Source organism: Apteryx rowi, unplaced genomic scaffold (assembly GCF_003343035.1).
Source record: "Apteryx rowi isolate R43461 unplaced genomic scaffold, aptRow1 scaffold_173, whole genome shotgun sequence".
NCBI classification, from domain to species: Eukaryota; Metazoa; Chordata; class Aves; order Apterygiformes; family Apterygidae; genus Apteryx; species Apteryx rowi.
The window spans coordinates 1,118,571-1,129,801 of record NW_020448008.1 but is presented as its reverse complement, the minus strand read 5'-3'; the positions used below and the strand labels follow the sequence as shown (position 1 = coordinate 1,129,801).

General features: G+C 50.4%; 1 long non-coding RNA gene across 1 annotated transcript; it reads right to left on the bottom strand.

Annotated features, from left to right (window-relative positions):
- Positions 1–1,261: 1,261 nt before the first annotated feature.
- Positions 1,262–10,873, bottom strand: LOC112963671. The gene is made up of 3 exons (XR_003252687.1): positions 10,661–10,873; positions 5,534–5,706; positions 1,262–2,624 (listed from the first exon to the last, which is right to left on the bottom strand). It is a non-coding gene; the product is annotated as an uncharacterized LOC112963671 (long non-coding RNA).
- Between the last annotated feature and the right edge of the window lie 358 nt (positions 10,874–11,231).

The window sequence follows — 11,231 nt, the reverse complement described above, 5'->3', positions numbered from 1 at the left end:
GCTCCCCCGTTCCCCCGCTCCCCCGCGGCGGCGGCGGCAGCGGCGGCGGCGCCGAGCCGCCCCCTTGGCCCGGCGAGGGCTATCGGTGCCGCTTCGGTTTTGTTTTTTGTTTGTTTGGGGTTTTTTTTAATCGTTTCGCGGTAAATCGGTGCGTGAAACCGGTCCCGGGGCGCCCCGGCCCGCGCCGAGTCGCCCGCGGGAGGCGCCGTCGCCGCGGCCGGGCCCGTCCCTGGGCGCCGCTTTGCTGCCCCCGGGCCCCCGCCGCGCTTGCCTGTGCGCGAGTTTTGCGGGCCGGCGGTGGAGCGGTGCTGCGCTGCAGATGCAGCACGCAAAAAGGTGCTTTTCTGAGCTGGGGTGTAACGCAGGGGCCCTGGCGCAGGCAGGGGAGCCCCTGCATTTAGGAGCAGCACGATGAGCAAGTGCAGATGTGAAGCACAGGTCCCGCCGCGCCCGGCCTCCTCGGCGCGCCCGCTGCAGCGCTCTGCCCGCAGATACCCTGCCTAGCTACCAAACGGTGAAGTGCGGCGCCTGCGGCTCGCTCACCCAGCAGCTTTCTAGGGCGGAAATACTAGATGTTTAGGAACTCACTGGCACTCAAACACTTGACGGGGCTTCTGTCAGTGAAACCAGCAGAGGGGGGAAATACATGACAATAGCATCAGTCTCCCCAGTAGTCTCGGGCTGGACAGCACCATGAAGCAGAACGGCATCTCACCAAAGCGAGAGGAAGGCCAAAGAAACACTGCACCACAACACCATCCAGGGCATCCAAGAGTGAGCCCTCATCCCATTTCATCTGTTGTCTGTCATATGATACTTGTATACACTTTTGAATATCATAAAAATAATTGTCAGTTATTCTGTACTGGTCAAAGCCTGTGTTTTTTTTACCTTACCATCATATGTACAGGGTAGTAAGATTATAATTTTCAAAAGCAATTGTGGGATGCCTCCATTCTGAGACAATCTGGGAAAGCAGGCTGCTGAAAGCATCCTAACTGAAAGGAGCCAGATCTGAGGAATCCAGAACCACCAGCCACGTCACAAGTCCTCCTGAATGTGCATCGTGATGAAAAGCGTTGCAAAATGCAAAATACTCATATCACTCTAGAGAGATGCTAATGGACTTGATGGGAAGTTTCCCCCACTGTCTTCCCTGCAGGCAGGTGCAGATGATGGCCAGTTTTTGAGAAGAAGAGTGCAGTAATTTTCATCGGGGAAATATGGAAATTGTCAGGGTTTGAAGAGAAAAGGCCTTTTTTATTTCTTATTTTATGAACACCTGGTAACAAAGTTGTTCTAAACCCTCAGTAACAGTGATATAACCATTGTGGTCACACGATGGATTAGAGGCAGTGAAGATGGCATTTGAAAGTTTTCCTTCCTTATAGTTTTTTTCTTATTGATCAGGACACTTCCAGCTGAGGAATCTGGCAATCAGAAAGATCTGGGGAAACAAAAGGAGGAGGAGGGCAAACACATTCCTTGAGATAAGTCCTCAGCTTTGTATTTTAAGGTCGGGGGAGGGGGGGGTCCTATTGTATTACTTTCCCACCCTCGTAGGCCTATTATTAAAAGCTACTTTTCACACCTCACCAAATGTGCTGGAAGCCCTCAGCTGCCGTTCAAAGAATGAGGATTTTCAACATTTTCCAGGAAATGCTCAGCACTATGGAAATCTGAGTCCTAACGCTTGTAGTGGGTTTCTGTGATGCTAAATCATCTGGGCACTGTCTGTTTGGATCCTTGTGACATCAGGCTCACTTAGAGTTACAAAGCACCTATCCCCATAGTCATAATGTTATCTGGTTCTTCTTACCTGTGTAAAATACACCTAGCGATCCCTCCTACACATGCTTGTAGCACTATAAATAGAACAATGTTATTAATTGCCAGTGTCAGTGATCCCATTCATTTACTAATCTCTTCTTGCACTGGGCAGGTGATGGATTAAACGATTTAATATACAAGATCAATGCAATGAAGCATAGCTGAAATCCAGAAGAATTGTGAGGTTTCTAGTATATTAGAGCTTCTCCCCTAATTCTCCCTCCCATTTACATTTTTAAATTCATGATACTTGCTTCTCAAAATAAATTGTTCCTCTGGATTCCTGGAAAATACCTAGTTTTTCACTCCTAACCACATACTAATTCTTGACTTCAGGGACTGCTTAAGAAGAGTGAGAGACTGTTATTGGCCAGTTTCTTGAATTTACAGGCAGTAGTTAAAAAAAAAGTTTCTAAATTTGGATTCGTTCCTGGTTCCACTCAACCATGTGGCCCTTGAGAAGAGTTGTATCAGTACGACAAAGGGCAGTGGCACAGCTCACAATGGGAGAACAACACACAACAGCAACAGGAGCTACAGAAGCCAGTGCTCTTGGTGAGAAAAAATGTTCATGTAACCACAGGACTACTCTGGTTTTCCATATTTTATCTCCTGGAGTTCTCTTCTGCCCTGTAGGAGTTTGCTGTTGATTTCCTTGGGCATTATTCAAGCCTTCCTGGACAAGTGGGACTCCAGCAAGGACTTTCTGACCCAATGAAAGAAGAGTGTTTTTTTCCAGGGCAGTGGGCAGAGCCACTGTGGGAATGGTTGGGCATACGTCCTGCTTCTTCAGCCTGCAATAGAAAAGAAAAAGGAGCCCAAGGGCATTTGGGTATTTCCATTTACTGCTTGCTGCTCTTTGTGCTTAGCATATTAGCCACAGGTTGTGAGCTTCCCGGAGGGGATAACTGTTTGCTTGCCAGGAACATTCATAAGCTTCTGTAATGAGACCTGACAGGTGAGCATGGTGGCTGTGGAGCAACACCCAAAGCTGCACTGAAGTGTCCCTTGACTTTTTTTTTGGGAACTCTCACAGCCAAGTTTCAGTGCTTATGTTCTGCAGGTATGCAAAAACTTTGCAGCTCCAGGAATTAGTGCTTAAATTTAAACTGCATGTTGGGCTCTTGCAGTAAAGAATTTAACCAGTTAATTAGACTTGTTTTCATCATTTCCTCCCCATCCAAGGCACTTTACCAATAGAAACTCAGCACCTCCGAAGTACAGCCATCTCTTTGGTGGAACTTAGTGGGGTATCGCATACTTCATGGCAGACTAGGGAGGGGGGTGTCACATGCCCAGGTTTTGGGTAAAAGCTGTGCTTTTTAAAGTGCCATGGAATAACAGTGCCCACTATGGTCATCCAGCAGTAGCTGGAAGCTAGCCGAAAAGAGGAACAACGAAGGCAGGGATGCTGTGCTAGGAGGAGAGGAAAAGGGGCCTGAATAAAATTCCAAGTACAAAACATCTCGTCTCCCCTTCAGGGCCTCTTCACCCCAGTTGTATTCCTCTTCTACCCTGCCCCGGCCTCACCATCCTGACTATGCCCCCTTTGCCTTTACTTCTTTTCCTAGTTAGCTGAACTTACTTCAGCTAAATGTGATCCCCCAGCCCTGCACCCCTGAAGCTAATATGGCTGCTAGGACAACCCCTTCCTCAGGTACCGGTGCGATCTCCTCTTCCTGCTGCTGGGGGACCAGCCTTGCTTGTTCAGAGCAGAAGCTTTAAGGTCAAAGTGGCTTACAGAATTGTCTTAACAGAGCAAACATTAGTGCTTCTGCTAATATTGAAGAGTGTAATTGTGTGAAAATGATGATTTTGTTCCTCCTGTAAAAAGAGCATTGATTTTACTTTTTAGCAGAATATAACCTAGGTTGTTCCCTTTGCTTTCACAGTGTCACCTGAACAACAATAAGATCAAGAATTATACMACCAGTCCCATTTCACTCTTACCATGTACCTACTATAAGTACTTTCACCCTGCAAAGTGAAATGAGTGCTTTACAAATGTTGCTCTTATACTTCCCTTTGCTTCCTCTCTTCACCCCTGAAGAGGAAAGTGTCAGCTCCTCAGAGGTGCACAGGAGTATCACGTGGCAGTGCAGGGCCAACAAGCAAAGCAGGCTCTGCTCAGAGGAGACTGTGAAGCTAATTCTTCAGGGGTGACCCTAACGAGTTCTACAGGGATGTGACCAGCTTGGGGGGGACAGCATCCTTGTTCTTCTGAGGTGGGCACAGAGACCTGCTGCTGCTAGTGGTTGTGGCTTCTTGTTTTCATGTTTTACCTGCCAGTTGTCCTCTATTCAGGGGCAGCTCTTTGTGGGCTTGTTTGCTCAGCTCTTTTGGTTTTCTGTGCAAGTCTAAAAGGATATCCCATTTCACAGTCCTAGCCTGGTACCTCTGGCTGGCCTCAGTGATAAGGAGGCCAAGGGACCAGAGATGCTAGAGACACAACAGGACTTTCTGTGTTTCTATGAGGGAGAGGGAATGGATTAAACAAGGGATCACCCCTCATAAATTAGAGGCCATCAGCTCACAAATCCCTGACAACTGGTATTCCCCATGCTAACCAAAGGCTTGAGCCAGGTCATGCTCAGTGCAGTCTCTTCTGATGGAGGCAGCCGAAGTTGCACAACTTCRGCTGCCTCCATCAGGAGAGGCAGCCTGGAGGCCTGGGGGAAGCTGTGATGTACACGATCAGGGTTAAGGCTGGGGCTGTGGCAGGTACCCACCTCCACAGGCAGAGTCTTGAAAGGCAAAGCTAAACTGTGCCTTCCACACAGCCTGTTCCCAGTCTGGCCAAGGGAGAGGGAAAGCAGGAGAGCCTGCTTACTTCTGGAAACCGCAGGTTAAATGCAGGATGGCTCATTCCTGGTGCCAACAAGTGGGAGACTCAAGCTTGAGTCTCTTGTTCTCATTCTCGGCTAAGCAGAGATTGTCAAAGAATGTGCCTGTGGCCTGTAGATATATGACAGGGGAAATCACTGCCCCTCTCACTTCCTGTACACTTAAACTGGCTGTGGAACAAGTGTGACAGGCTTCAGAGGCAACCGTTGAAGTCCTTCTGGAAAGGGAACAGAAGCAAGACAGTAGCAGAAGGGCAAGCACAGGAATTAGTCTTGCTGGCTCTACCAGAATATGCTGGCTCCTCCTTGCAGAAAATCTTTTCTTATGAAAGAATCACTGAACTCTCAGACCTCTCATTATTTAACCCCAGCTTAAAAGCTGCTTAAAATCCCTTCCCTTGACTTTGATGTTATCTGTGATTGCAGGTCTTCCCTTTCCTAGCACAAAGCTTAGAAAGCTAGCCCTCTCCCACCTCTAAGTATCACCCTACAGTGGTGCCCTCAGGCTGTTTCCAAGCAGAACCTCTTTCCGGCCATAGTTCGGAATGACTTTACAGAGAGATAGTCAATAAATGTTTCATTTCTTCTGAGGAGGGCAGTTTCTTCATCATACTTCAGCTACAGTATGCTGCCCTGTCTTCCTTCCCTTGTGGCTCTGCCTCTAACCTGTGAATCTAACACTGGCCATAGCAACACTAAAGTCATTTCTATGCCATCTATCACCAGTCTCAGACACGCTGGGTCCATTTACAGTTACAGCTAGTACAGTTAGGGCATGCAATAGCGTGTTGCAGTTGTTGCAATAGTTTGTCAGCAATCCATGCCTGACCAAAACCACCATTACACCCGGGTATACTTACAGCAAGGCATTTTGGGAATGCTTGCCCAAGCTTTCACATGCTCTCAGTGGTCTGTACCATGCTGGAGACCCCAGGCTCCATCCTGCGCCATGGCACAGGTTGCACAAGAGAAGCACCGCTGATCCTTAGTTTCTCAGGGAGGATCTGCAAGGTGTGTTGAAACAGCCATGGGCCTGCAAAGGATAATGTTTCAGAAAGTGATTACTGGAGAGCTCTGTCCCCTGGTCTTGTGGCCCTTCCACCCCTGACAGGCCTTTTACACAGCAGTTGCTGAGAGCTGGTGTAAGACCTGGTTTTGCACTCGGTTCTTCGGCTCACAGTTTTTGCTCCTTACATGATGCAGACCCACAATGATCCCATAGAGGGAACTGGGGAGGGTGAGGGATGGCAGAAATCTAATGCAAGCAGGCCAGGCTGTTACTGAAGTCTTTGGTTCTAGGTGGAGGGGTTCATGGTGTGAGATGGTGTTAACTTTGCACTGCATCGCTTTTGAGGCTGTGTTAGTTATGTGCAGAACAAGCACAAGAGAACAGGTCAGGAGCCTGCCGTACTGCAAATGGCAAGAGAAGGCCGTGCAATTGCAGAGGCACAGCAAGGTATGCAGGCCAAAGTCACACCTGAGCTACAGTTCTCACAGGCCTCCCCCAGGAAATCCCTGCCCAGAAGGGACACCTACAAATGACACCCTGCATGACATGAGAACTAAATCTTCTGTTCCCCATAGCATCTGTAAGGCCTCAGTCAAGTGYTCTGTCCAGCTCTGGGTGCCGATTTTTAAGAAAGATACAGGCTGTTTGGAGAGAGTCCAAAGGAGAAGTAACAAGAATACTCAGAGGTCTAAAAACGTGACCTATGAGGGGAGACTGAAAGAACTGGGTTTGTTTAGTCTAGGGAGGAAAAGACTGAAGAAAGACATAGTAGCAGACCTCAAATATGTAAAAGTTTACTGCAAAGTGGAAACAGTAAACCATTTGCCATATCTCCTGGAGAACCTGCAGATGGTCAGGACAGTGAAACACTCCACGAAAGGAAGCTGCTGAATCCCCACTGCTGGAAGCTTTACAGCACAAGCAAAACAGACAGTTGTAAGAAATGGCTAAGCTTGAGGGACAGCTGATCCTGCCAGGGGCCTGGAGGGTATACTCCGCGTCATCTTTCCCCTCAAGCTCTGTTTGGTAGCCCTGCAACACAGTCTGCTTCAGGGTGTAAGGCACGAGCTTCTTAACAACACAAAGCAATATGGCATGCTTGTTAAGAAACACTAATAATGGAAAAAAGCATATACAGTTATAAGGAAAATGTAGGAATATAGAATGTAATATCAGACCTAAACAGTCAAATGAGATACCTGTGTGTTTTTTAAAAAAAACAGCAAAAACCAAAACACACATCAATTTTGCAACATAATTGCAGCAGGAACTTGACTCAGGTGATAGAGGTGACTAAGGAAATAGGGCCTGTGGAAGGAATTATAACAATTTTTTTTTTTTTTTGCATTTATGTGGACAAGAACTGCTTTAAATCTGCTTGTTAATATAAAGGAAGATGCAGTTTTGTGCTACAGCCAACAGCAAAATTCACCATCACTATTCCAAATGCTGAGATGCTTAACTCCTAGCTTTGACTTTTAAATGCACCTCTCAGTCTCTCCACCTCCTGATGCTTTTAACATAAATTGTTTATTTCAGCAGTGAGACAGGTCATGGTGACATCTGACTAGTGGCTGCAAGATATACCTACAATCAGTGTGTGGATATGAGGCCAGGATAACTGATAGTTCACACAGAGCTGAGAAACACAGATCCATATGACTGAAGGGAGGCTGACCCTCATCTTCACTGTACCTGCAGGACATGAGTGCTCTTAAAACTGGGGAGTTAATTCTTACCTGTCCGCTGTGGTCTTTAGGACACTAACTGTGGCTCTGCTTCTTGTAGTATCATGCAGCACTCCAAGCACTGCCCTGGGGGACACAGGCAGAAGCAGCCCTGGTGCAGGTTTTTGTCTGTCTTCTGTACTCAGCCAAGCTGCCTGTGTCCATCAGTAGTGGAGATGGCATTGCTTGGCACAGCACAGCGTGGAGGAAGAGCTCACTGCTTTTCAAAAAGTAGTTGGTACAGCTGGAAAACACATCAGCAGCCTTTCAGGCATGCCAGCTTTTTTTCTGAGTATAGTAGCCCAGCAGTGAGTGGAGAATATGACACTGGATCAGTGAGGCTGGGATCCAAATTCAGACTTATCTCAGAAGTGGAGTAAAACCCACAGGCTGAGCCTAGAGCCACTGTTCTCCCTTAAATTGCCTTTCCCGAGGGACACTTGCTGGAGCCCAAAGTTCTCCATCTTATAAGGAGGCACGGCTTAGGGCTTCACTTGGAGAAGCCCTTTAACACCACCTCTCCGGCCAGCACGGGGAGCCCCCAGGGACAGGCAGCCTGCCTGCCTCTGCAGAGCAGGTTCAGCCTCTGTTCCTCAAGCAAGAACTGCTGCATAGCAGCAGCTATGGGTTATGCATGCTTTCTCACAGAAAATCAGCTTTTAAACATGCTTTTCTCCTACCTGGCTTTTTCTTCCTGTTATTTCTTTTCTGTACAGTGGGAGCAACTGTGCACAGCTACCCTAAATCAAACTGTGCAGTGCAAAGTTACCCCATGCATCAGGAAACATCTTATTTGGGAATGAGCAGTAAAGCCCATATTCTCATATTTGCAGTAGGTCTGCCATCAGGAAGACAACACTTATGGAGCAACATGCCCAACAATGTAAAACAGAGTTTGGAGAAAACACACAAGTGAGGAAGCTCTGGTGGGCAACGCCAATAGCACACAGCAGGGTCAGCCAGTCAGTGAGCAAACCAGGCAAGCTGCCCTCCCCAGCTTCCTTTAATCTCTTCTCTAGTTCCCCTGCTCTCCATCTTCTCACATGATATACACCTGTGATTTTGCTAGTAGCAGGCAGGCTTCAAACCAATAGTGCAGCCCCTGGGCTCCCTGGAGCATCTCCCTTCTGTGGGTTTTTCTGAGCAATGCTTACTGGCTCTTGTATTCCCTCCAAGCATACCATAAAAGCTACTTTGAAAATAGTAAGTGAAGAGGGATGCAAGAAACACAGACAGTGGCGCTGTCAGATCAAGCGAAGGATGCTCCCAGGGCAGCCTTCCCACCAGCACTTTCAGTCTGGGCTGCTGACTGTATGCAATCCCCATCTGTGCTTTCTGTGGCCACAGTCCAGCAGCCAGGGCCAGGTGCTCAGAAGTTGTCCCCACTTTTTGGAGAGTTTGTCCCATCAGCAGCTCCTCCCCCATCCCCAGAGCTCCTTCCAGTGCATTCTGATCTCCATTTATATATTCTGCTTTTTAAATTTTGGTTTTGATGAGAAAGCCTCAGCTATTTCCTCAACAGCAGAGACGGAGATGAATGGGCTGAGGAATAATAAATAATATGAAGGGATGGCGCAGACTCCACATTAAACCTGAAGTTCACCTATCAAGACATCACTCTCACTGATGTCTTTTGTTGGACCTAACCTCTCTCCCTGTGAGTACATGTACCTTTCCTGACCTTTTGGAGATTAGCAAGGAATCTAGAGAATGCTGCTTTTGGTTGTTGGCAGGACAGTCGACAAGCAGAGGCCTTCCTATTCCCTGTTGCTTGCTGTAGAGTGGCTCCCATTCCATTATGGGAAAGACAGTTGCACTTCCATGGGGGATAACTGGGAACAAAACTGTAGGCTTTTACACTGCCTCCTTAGAAGCTTTGAATAGGGGTCTAACGCAATTGCTGTCCAACCCAGCACAACCTGTGACCTAAACAGGGCCCCCTGGGTGAGCACTGCACACAAGCCAGATGACCACAGGACTTGTGCAACTGGCTCACAGTTACCTTGCCCTTGCACCCTGCTTCAAGCAGTAGCTGGTACCTGATGTGAGTGAGGAGGGTGGAAATCTCGCGCACAGCAGCAGAGCCCAGCAGGCTCCRGCTCGCGACTCTCCTTGCCCCTCGGCAGTGCCTGGCTGCCAGGGCCCCATGGTCTGGGTCCAGCCTGTGAGGAGCCTGAGGAAAGTGCCCTGCAGCGCCACAGTGATGGAGCACACACTAGAAACATGGTGCCGCTAAAGGCACAGCCAACTGCTGAGACCTCGCGGCTGTGAAGAAGCCCTGGAAACTAAAGAAGAAATGTGTGCATGGGGTGCATTGCCTTCCCGCGGTGGGAGGGATTTCAGCCCAGCGCACAGGCCAAGCATAATATAGCTGCAGTGCAGAAAGGCCGAAACTGAGGGCCGTCCCTCCCAGCCTGGAGCCCTCTCCAGCCGGGGGGCGAGGGCCAAGTGCCGGGCAGGGATCGCTGCGGGGCCCTGGCCGAGCGGAGAGGCGCAGGGCAAGAGCCACAGGAAGCGGGGGAGCAAACAGGCAGCAAGGACCAAACTCAGACCAGCACAAAGGTCTGTGCCTTTCTGTCACCCCTCAGCACTCCCCCACCTACCCTCAGGGCTGGGTTTGATCCCCCACATCTAGTTTGGCCCTGGGGTGTGCTGTAAATGCCGTCCCTCGCCGGGGTGCCAGCAAGGGGCTCAGGCCTGAGAGGCCTCGGGGTGGAGAGGCAGCCGGCTCCCCGTGCCGCAGCGGCCGCGGCGCCTGCCCGCACCGGCGCTGCCCGCCCGCCCGCGCCGGGGTTTTCCTGCGCCTCCGCAGAGCGAGGGGAGCGCGGCGAGCCGCCTGCGGCCACGGCCACCCGCTGCCGCTGGGGCTGCGCCTGGCCCAGGGTGCTCGCCAAGAGCCCGAAGGCTTTTGTAGCCGTCTAAGGAAAGGCCGGCTCCCTGCGAGCCGGCTCGCCCCCCCGCAGCGCGGCCGAGGGGGACGGAAAGGTGGAAGCCTTCCTGCCTTTTATGGACAAACTCGCACAGCTGAGCTGCTGCGGGAGAGTGACGCCGTCGGGCTGGCTGAGGAGGGGCTGGGGGTCCCGGGAAGGCGCCCCAGAGCGCTGCCTGCTCGGGCTCGCTGCCCGCGGCTCCTCTCTCGCCCGCCCGCGCGAAGCACCCGGCACAGCGCCCGCGTGGGGGGCGCTCGCAGGAGCGTGGCCGCGCCGGGGGCTGCGGCTCCCTGGCCGCGGCAGAGCCGGGCTGCTTCCTACCTGCGGCCTTGTCTCCAGCCCCGCCCCAGGCTCAGGGTCGGGGCAGCCTCGGGCTCCCTTCTGCAGCCCGCGAGTTTAACAGGGTGAGAGCAGCAGGAGGCAGGTGGGACTGAAGCTGAGAAATGGAGGGCTAAACGCAACCCTGGGGTGAGAAGAAGAAATACTGAGCAGGGAGTTTTGTGTTGGGTTCGCTGCTCCAGATATCTGTGCTATTTAAATAACTGTCTATATAAAGGTGCAGATCTTTATATAGCCCTCAAGCACGCAAGCAAAAAGAGGTGGGTATTTTCATCTCTGGAAAGTGAAAGCTGCCCTTACATCTCCCCTGGGTCTTCCCCTGCCAAAAAAGGAGATCTATCTTTCCTTTAGCCCAGTAAAAAATACTCCAAACATCCCTTCCCCATCCTCTTCACAGGACAAAAGTGACAGGGGTTAAGAACTTGCACTTTCAATTCCCTGGGATCCAGCCTGGCTCCGGGCTGCCTGGTGGGCTTTCCCACCACTGCTGCACCCTTCAGCAGTGGTACTGCCCAGTGGTTGTGTTGCCTCTTGTCCTGGGTACAGCGGTACT